Genomic DNA, 8,510 nt, shown 5'->3' with positions numbered 1-8,510 from the left:
TATCCAGTGCTGAGGCCAAACCCATCATTTTTTCCTGCTTTTCTAGCACTGTAGAGCAATTTCACAATGTAAGAAGAATTACTTATTGATAGTGCATCATTTAAAAATTAGGATTTTCTTTTGTTTCCTCTTTCAATCTCTTTATTACATTGTTTTTATTTCTACAATGGTCAAAGCCAATAGTTCTCCTGAAGGCCAGCTGCTATGCAGTTGCAAGGCGTCATTGGAGGAGAAATCAATTGTTCAGCTGATAACCTTTACTACAGGGTTAACTTTAGAGTTTAGGAATATCATCTAACAAATTAAGGGACAGCTTGCCTTAGAGCTGTGAATGCTTTATAAAGTAAAGGTTAAACTATCAATTCTTGGGAGCTTGTACCATGAAGAGATTGTAGATATCGTACATTATTTTGTGCTGAGAATGCTAAATATGGAAAACAACAATAAACAAACAAGCAGGTCCCATCCCACCATCTGCAGGAATGTTTCCTGGATTCTCCATATGCCTCTCTGCTCCCACCTCCTTCACCACATTATCCTGGATTTTCAAAATTCAAACTTAAAATGAAGAAAAAAATCTTATTATTTTTCCTGCTGAAGATTTTCCGTGACATAAATGTTAAATCTATGTCGCAGGTACATTTCCTTTTATTTTCTCAGCTAACTTTCCTATATATTCAGCTATCTAAATACTCATATTGCCTCTTTCTCCCACCTCTGCACCCTTGGCCAGCTTTACTGCAGTGCTATGCCCCTTTCCTTCATCTTCCACTATCCAGCACACCTAGCAGTAATTACTAATGTTCAAGCACATAATTCAGGCAGCATTAGGCTTTGCATTTGACGCAACTGCGCAGAACTGTCTGGATATGCACTATAACGGCAAAGCATTTAAATAAGACTCCTCCCCATACCCCCCACCTCCCATCAATGAAACGTAGTTGTTTATTATATCTGAAGATTAAAGAGTTATAAACTCCCATACAGCTACATAATCTGGAATAAATTTCCACTGAAAGCAATTTACATCTACACACAATAATATACCAGCATATACATACGTGGAAACACATGATTTTTATAAAAAGAAAAAAGAACCCACAAATAAATAGCTGAGGATAAAATAATTCTTTTTAATAGACAGGGAATTTTAGTATCTTTGGAAGACAGATGATTGGAGTTATAAATAAATGAACACAATTCAAGATCTTTGGGAGGAGGTTTTTAAAAGGGTTCATGCTAGCATGTCTTTAATGCATTATATACATCCTTATATATGAAGCTGTTATTCTCCTTTCACAAATGCAGAAAGCATATCATTTTAGTCTTGATACATTCATGACAATTATGAGACTCTAAATCAAACGGATATTTATCACCATGACAATTTTTGCTCATGCGGAGTCTCCAAGCCTCAGAGAAGAAAATAGTTATCGTGACCTCAGCAAAATCCTGCAGTGCCATAATAGAAATTGCAGTGAATCTTGGGGGTCCGATTCCTGCTTCAGTCGATGCACAACCCTGAAGGACATGTTTAACTTCTCCCAAGGATGACCATTCTTAATGTCAAAATCTACAGCAATCAATCTGCCATATCCAATGTCAATATGAATTGCACTAACTCCAAAACCATGGCCAAAGATACTGAAATTTCTCTTTTGGCTATGTATGCTTGTTTCTACCTAGTTTTAAGGATAAAGGAAAAGTGACAAAGGGATTTATTCCTAAAATTAGTTCAGATAACCCACATTTTAAAAAAAACATAGGGAGGGAACTGTCCTATAAATAGATAGTACTAGCATTATCATATAAGCCCACTGGAGCCCACCTAATATCAACGGATATATCTACCCCGTGTTAAAAACAAAAAAATTACAGTATTTATGTCGTAATGGACGATAAGTGACGGTTTTTAAAAGTATGGGTTTTTTGTTTTGTTTTGTTGTTTTGTTTTTGTCTAAACCAAGACACAGGAAAAAATACAGAAGGCTTCTACAAGTAGTCTGCTATTTCTTGAAGCTACGTGGGAGGTGAGGAAGAGACCAGGCAATTGTCTGTAAATAAATCCCTGCTGACAGGATTTATTCTTCTGTCTTTCTTTTAATCTACTATGCCAGCTCTGTTAAGACTTTCTGTAAGACCTGGATCTCAGAGAGAAAATTTGGCCTCTAGCCCCAGCCAGGCATCTCTGCAGCAGGTAATGCGGCGGGCGCTGCAGCCGGATCGCTGTCCGCGGTGCTGAAAGGTCAGAGCGCCGACGCGGACGCCGAGCACTCCTGTCCAGGGTGCTGAGCTCCCGCCATCGCACCCCCGCCTCTAGCCTAGCCCACCGCACCAAACCTCCAGAGCTCTCCCACTCTGCAGCACATGCTCGCCTGTAGCTGACTTGGGGCAGGCGGCATAAATCAAGTCTGTGGGGCATGGAGGCTGCTGCCGCTGCCGCAGCTCAGCTTGCCCAGGGAGGGAACTGCCCCCCTTCTCCTTTCGCCTCCCCAGCGCCCACACCCTGCCTTCTCATCTCCCTTGGGTAGCAGTGCCCTAAACACTACAGTCATAATCATAGGGTTGGAACGAACGACAAGATCGTGTTTTGCTTTTAAATTTTAGTCTACAGGTAGAAAAAAACCCCACAATCCTAATAACCTAAACATATCTCAAAACTGCATCGCAAGATGGAAGAGGGTCCCACGTCTGCTTCAAAAGAGTAAGTTATTATTCTGTACACATCCTCGCTGTTTCTTCCCACCACTCCATCTGCAGTGTCCCCATCACTCCTTCTCCAAACAGCTCACCTCGAAAATACTTTTATGTAGCTCCAGGTGAGAGTCTAGGTAGATGTGCACACAGGGAATACCGCACCCTAAGCGCACCAATACTTGTATTTACCCAGGCTCACTTGGGCTGCCAGCTGCAGTCCCTTCTGGGTATGCAGCTATACAGAGCTAGGACCTGGATCGGGGGAGGGGACTCTTTACCTTGTCTTCTCCAGAGGATGCTGTCCGCTGATCCCTTCAGGTAGCAAGAGTGGAGGAGCCGCCGGGTAGGGAGGGAAGGAAAGACAGCTCTAGACCTCCCCGAGGTTTCTTCTTCAATGCAACGTGAGCTCTGCCCTCATCAAAGATGGCCGTTCCTTTGACGTCAGCAGCTTTTAATAGCCCGCTCCTCGAGGGGCGGGGAGGAAGTGTGATGGGGGAGGGCGGAGGGAGGAAGGGGGCTGGGGGCGGTAGGGGAGGAGCCGGGAGGTGCGGAGCGCTTGACTCAGCTCCCCGAGCGCTTTGCAGCAACCCTTTTTATTTCAGTCTTTTATAAACACCCAAATGGAGCGATTCTTTTGACTCCATTTTAGCAACGTCTTGGGAAACACATATTTCTTGCGACTGTTTTCCTGATGGCCTATGCGTTTGCTTACGTGTGTATGCATTTGTGAATATATGTATGTATATACGTGTGTTTGGAATGTGTATACAATTATAATAATGTAAATATATACATATTTATATGTAAAACGTTACCCTGCTGATTTGTCTTTGGTTGAGTCACAGACACGAGAGGAAGGTAAAAGAATAGAAGGGTGATGATGTGAGGGATTGGGATAGATTTCTGTTGTGATTTATTTTCTCCAGAGAAGAGGGTCCTAAGAGGCATTCCCCTCCGCTCTCACCAGCTCCTTTCGTGACCAGGTTACTCAGGTTGCTATTTTTATGAAAATTATTGTATTAAAGCAGCATTGCAGGTTTAGAGTTCTCATTTAATCATGGCCAGTTGGGGAAAGGCTCACACTTTCTTTAAAAGTATGTCAGAGCAATTAACACCGAGATAACACTTGAGTTGGGAAAAGGGAGAGGGAAGCTAGTTAGCCCTATTAGCTTGGGTTTGCAGGGCTTTGAGTTGCTAGTTGTTTGCCCGGGGCTTATAGATGATGCTGTGGCCGGTTGAATTTGCAGTCTGGGCCTAGAGTGATATTCGGGTTTCTTAGAACGTGCCCAGACATCCGGAGGGAAGGTGGCTAGGACAGTACAGAAATCTGGAGGGTCACTCATTACACAAGCACTTGCTGTGGCAGACCCTCTTGAGCAAGAATGTCTACTTCTGCTGGTTTAGATGAAAGATTAGAAGTAACCACACAACATAATCCTGTCTTTGCTTGTCGTGCGTCAGGAGCCGTCAGGAGCTGGGGAGGGCGGGCGGGCGGCGATATGCAAATAGTTCGGTGGTGCAGCCTCTAGATGATTCACAGGTGTTGGGGAGGTTGTCCGGGTTCTAGGCAGGGAGGGAGAGCTGGGGAGCGCGTGGGAGGTGGGGGACCTCGTCTCAGGAACTGTTTGTACTTTTCCGCGGAGGATGCGATTAGAAGTCGTGCCTTGCAATCTTAAAACTTGATGGCCTCTTGGGCGATGGAAAATCCTTTTCTCTTAGAAACACACACACACACACACACACACACACACTTAAAACTGGATCTGAAAAGCAACGCGTAAACGCCCCCCCCGCCCTGGTCTCGATCACACACACACACACACACACACACACACACACACACACACACACACACACACGCTTGCTGGTTTTAAAGGCAAGCTTAGGTAATAAAGCTTTTAATTGTAGGCGAAGACAGCCGGGGAGCCGAGGGAGGAGGGGGATTGCGTGGATGTACCTAGGAGAGGATCAGAATTCGCTTTTTCTAAAAGATATCAAGATCCAAAGGATGTTTTGAAATCTTAATGTTTGCGATGATGATGGTGCTTGGATTTTTATTAAAACCAGATTCCTGAAACATTGCTGCTGCAATTTGCTTACTTAATTATTCAACATTTAAATTTCTGTACGACAGAAAAAAAATATGCTTGGTCCTCACTCGGCTGCCATTCCAGCTCTTTTTTTTCATTATAATAAAGCTCGCAGGAATAGGCTTAAGAATGTGATCTTCTTCAGTTATGATATGACTTGGAAAAAAAAGGCAGTATGCAGGCGTTGGCAGAGACAGACAAACTACCCTACAATAAGGAGAAAGAAAATAAGTATAGGGCCCTCCAACTAGAAATCATTCAGGCAGAAAGTTTGTGAAAGAATGGGGGCAGGGGATTTTCCTTTTTTTTTTTTTTAAGTACGTCATTGATGGAGCCTCGGTCTGCAGGCAAAAGTGATGTGGCAAGCACAGGAGAGAAGAGTTTGGTGTTCTGAATTTTCAGCTGAAGATTCCTCACGCTGACAACTTCAAAAATTACAGAGAGGAAGACAGAGTCACACTGACTCATGGAGCCACAGGAAATACCAGCGGCCCCTCCGAAAGAGGCGACAGCATTGTTCACATCTGTATGCTCCTTCAGAAAATGATGCTATATGAGAGGTTCTCTGTGCTTGGGAATCATTAAGATCTAATCTGAGATACCCTGGAAATGCAACAGCTTTCCTGTGTAACAAGATAGTCCCTAATATACTTTGAATATCATAATGAGATTTCCTTCAAGGGTGCTTCTATTGTTTCATTAAAATAAAGCACAACAAACAAAAACTCCCATGGTGATGTTTGACAGTCCCGGGCCACCAGATTTATGTTAATCTGGGTTTACAATGATCTGGCCCATACAGAGAAGCAAGGTGAAGACAATTTTGCTCTGAAATGATTTGGCTGTTTCTGAGCCCCCTCTACAAAGAACCAGTATGTGTAGTTCCTGATGCCAAGGAACTCACTGCTGTGATTGATGGATATGTATGGTATGCTAATGCAATCTCTGAAAGCTCTCTGGTATACCATGCCCCCAAGCATTCTAATTTGCAATGATTATTCTTAGAATACAAAGTTCAAGATTCATAGCCAAGTGGGAGGCTAAGGCAGGGGCTTCATTGTGAGTTCAAGGCCAGCCTGGGCTATATAGTAAGTTTGAAGTTAGTCTTGGCTTTATAGTAAGACCTTGTTCCAAAACCCCCAAATGTAGATTAATAAATACATGGATAAATATAAATACAGAAAACAAAGGAAAAAACCTCCAAAGATCATTAGCGTGACAATTACAACTTCATAAAAATATGTTTTTATTAATTATTTGTGTTGTTTGACAATTTTATGCATTCATATATTGTATTCTGATTATTCTCTCTTCCACATTCTCATCATCTTTATAATTCGCTCTTCTTGCACATTCCTACCACTCTTTTTCTTGGCTTACAACTATGGGTTTTGTTTGGGGGCCCATTTAGTTTCCCTGGGGGCTAACTGTGTAAGCATTGAATTGGAAGTGTTCAATGGAGCCTGATAAGGTTATTGGTGAGTACACAACTGAAGGAGATGGATGATCTCTCCATTCCCTGAACCTGAGGGTAGCAAATAGTTCAGAAGTGAATGATAGGGCTCTGGAGTCCCTCCTCCGTCCATACCTGACAGTTCACAGGCTCATTTAGTTTGCAGAGGTAGTGCATGCATCAATAGCTGTTGCGAGCTGATGATTCTGATGGCTCTTTCTTGCCCTATAGATGGTATTTTATATTTGAAAAACCCTTCATATCTTCTGACTTTTCTGGTCCTTCTGTTCCCACTTCCCCAGTGTTCTCTGAGCCTTAGAGGGGATGGTAAAAGTATATTGTTTAGAGCTGAACACTCATTTGCCATTTATTCCCATAATAGTAATGAGTTTCTGCAATCCCTGTCATTTACTAAAAGGTGAGGCTTTCCTAAACAAGGATGCCAATGATGTTTGTCTTAACATATTTAGAAGTTATTTTTTTACTATATCAGTTTTGCAAAATAGTGTATGAATTTTCAAAAGTCACCTCTGAAGTAGTTTAGAAGTACCCAGCTTGAAAATGCTTGTCAACATCCTCCTTTGGGATATACCCGGCACCCTCTAATAATTCAAAATCTTTGAAGGACACAAGGCTTGGGCAAAAGAGCACATATTTAATAGATGAGTCATTTGCTTCCTTGGTTTGCTTTCCACATGACTTGTTTACGCTGTTCTCCAGGTATGTTCTTGTAGCTGTCTCCCAATTCCTAACCAGTACCCCCACACAGTTGCTCTTGGAAAGATGAAATGTTCTAGGTCTAAATTTCAAAGCCTATGAAACAGGGACATATTTTGTGAGAGATCCAGGAACATTAGTTGTTTCTGATTTACTATGTCAAGAAAAAAAATAAGATTATCCACCTATAATTTTCAGTAATACTTTGTTCTTTACTAAGTGTTGTGTAATGGATGATGATTGCCCACAGCTGGGGGCTGGGTGTTTCCACACTCCCCTTCTTAATTTATCAAAATCATAGCCTTGATTTTTCTAGTTAGTATGCAAAGTATGGGTCTCACTATATTACATTCATCTACATGTGTAATTATTCTTTGTTTTCTACCATTCCCTCTCTTCATTGTGTTCCCCCATGATCTTCCCCTGACACCCCCACCTGCTTAATTTTCTTCCTCTAGTTAGTTTCACTTTCTGTTTTCCTATTACATGTGCTCCATTACTTTCTCTATTACCTGCTCCATCTCCCTTAAGATTTCTTCCTCTCCTCTCATGATTCCCTCTCTAGAGTCCTCTTTCCTTCTCTCTATTCGACACACACACACACACACACACACACACACACACACACACACACACACACATTTAAAATAAGAGTCCACAGAAGAGAAAAACTTGTAGTATTAGTCTTTCCATAAGTTGCAGGCTAGGCTCTTTTTATACATGAATCATGTAGTCTAAAATATCTCCAATGCTGAACATGCTTATGGCCAGACAGAGAAGAGTTTTTTAACAATTAAGGATGGAGGGAAGGAGAAATGGTAGCCCAGTTGAACAGACCAATTGCAATATATTTGTGTATGGATTTTCTCATTAGTAGCATCAGAGGGCATGAGTCCATGTAGCATTGGTTTGGTTGGAACAACAAGGTCAGATGGGGCACTTACAAACGAAGGACTGTTTATGTAAATAGAAGAAACATGTTCAGAGGAGAAGAGTCCAGAATGAAGTAGGATAGAAAGGAGGAAATTATGGGAGTATCAGAAAGAAGCTCCCTTCTCAGAGTCTGCTTGAAACCTTTTTCAGTACAGAATCAAGAACTCCAACACAATTAACAAATAGTCATTTGCTTAAGGTAGTCTCCCTTCCCAGAAATAGACCTACAGTATTCTAGAATTCTTGCCAAAAGCCCAATGTATAACAAAAGACATGTCCTTAAACTCTTGTGTAATCCTAGTGGCTTTGTTTTTATTTTACTAGATTATAATTTTACCAAAGGCACTGCTGGAGATATCTTATCATCTCACTCATTAAAAAAGGGAGATAAAAGGAACAGAAATGGTTCTCAGTCACCCTTTGAGCTATAACTTGAGAGCTACCAAAGCGGTGTATATCTACTGCTAAGACTCTCAAATATCCCCTGAGAAACCTCACCTAAACCTTGTATGTATTATTCTTTTCCTCAAAGCCTCTCTTTCTCTTAACATCTACATTTTACTTTTATTTTTGAATTGGATAATTTATTTACATTTCAAATGTTGTCCCCTTTCCTGGTT

The 8,510-nt window shown here is 41.6% G+C and overlaps 1 protein-coding gene across 2 annotated transcripts in view; it reads right to left on the bottom strand.

The window, feature by feature from the left end:
• The window catches only part of Snap25 (synaptosome associated protein 25), a 73,864-nt gene extending 70,734 nt beyond the window's left edge, over positions 1–3,130 (bottom strand). Inside the window, exon 1 of one of the 2 annotated variants that reach the window (XM_021192514.2) lies at positions 2,976–3,130. The gene's annotated coding sequence lies outside the window, so the exon portion shown is untranslated. The remainder of the gene's footprint in view (positions 1–2,975) is intronic. The other variant, XM_021192515.1, reaches the window with a different exon arrangement.
• Between the last annotated feature and the right edge of the window lie 5,380 nt (positions 3,131–8,510).

Source organism: Mus pahari, chromosome 3 (genome assembly GCF_900095145.1).
Source record: "Mus pahari chromosome 3, PAHARI_EIJ_v1.1, whole genome shotgun sequence".
In the NCBI taxonomy this organism is placed as follows: Eukaryota; Metazoa; Chordata; class Mammalia; order Rodentia; family Muridae; genus Mus; species Mus pahari.
The sequence above is the reverse complement of the archived record's forward strand: the minus strand, read 5'-3'. Positions and strand labels throughout refer to the sequence as shown.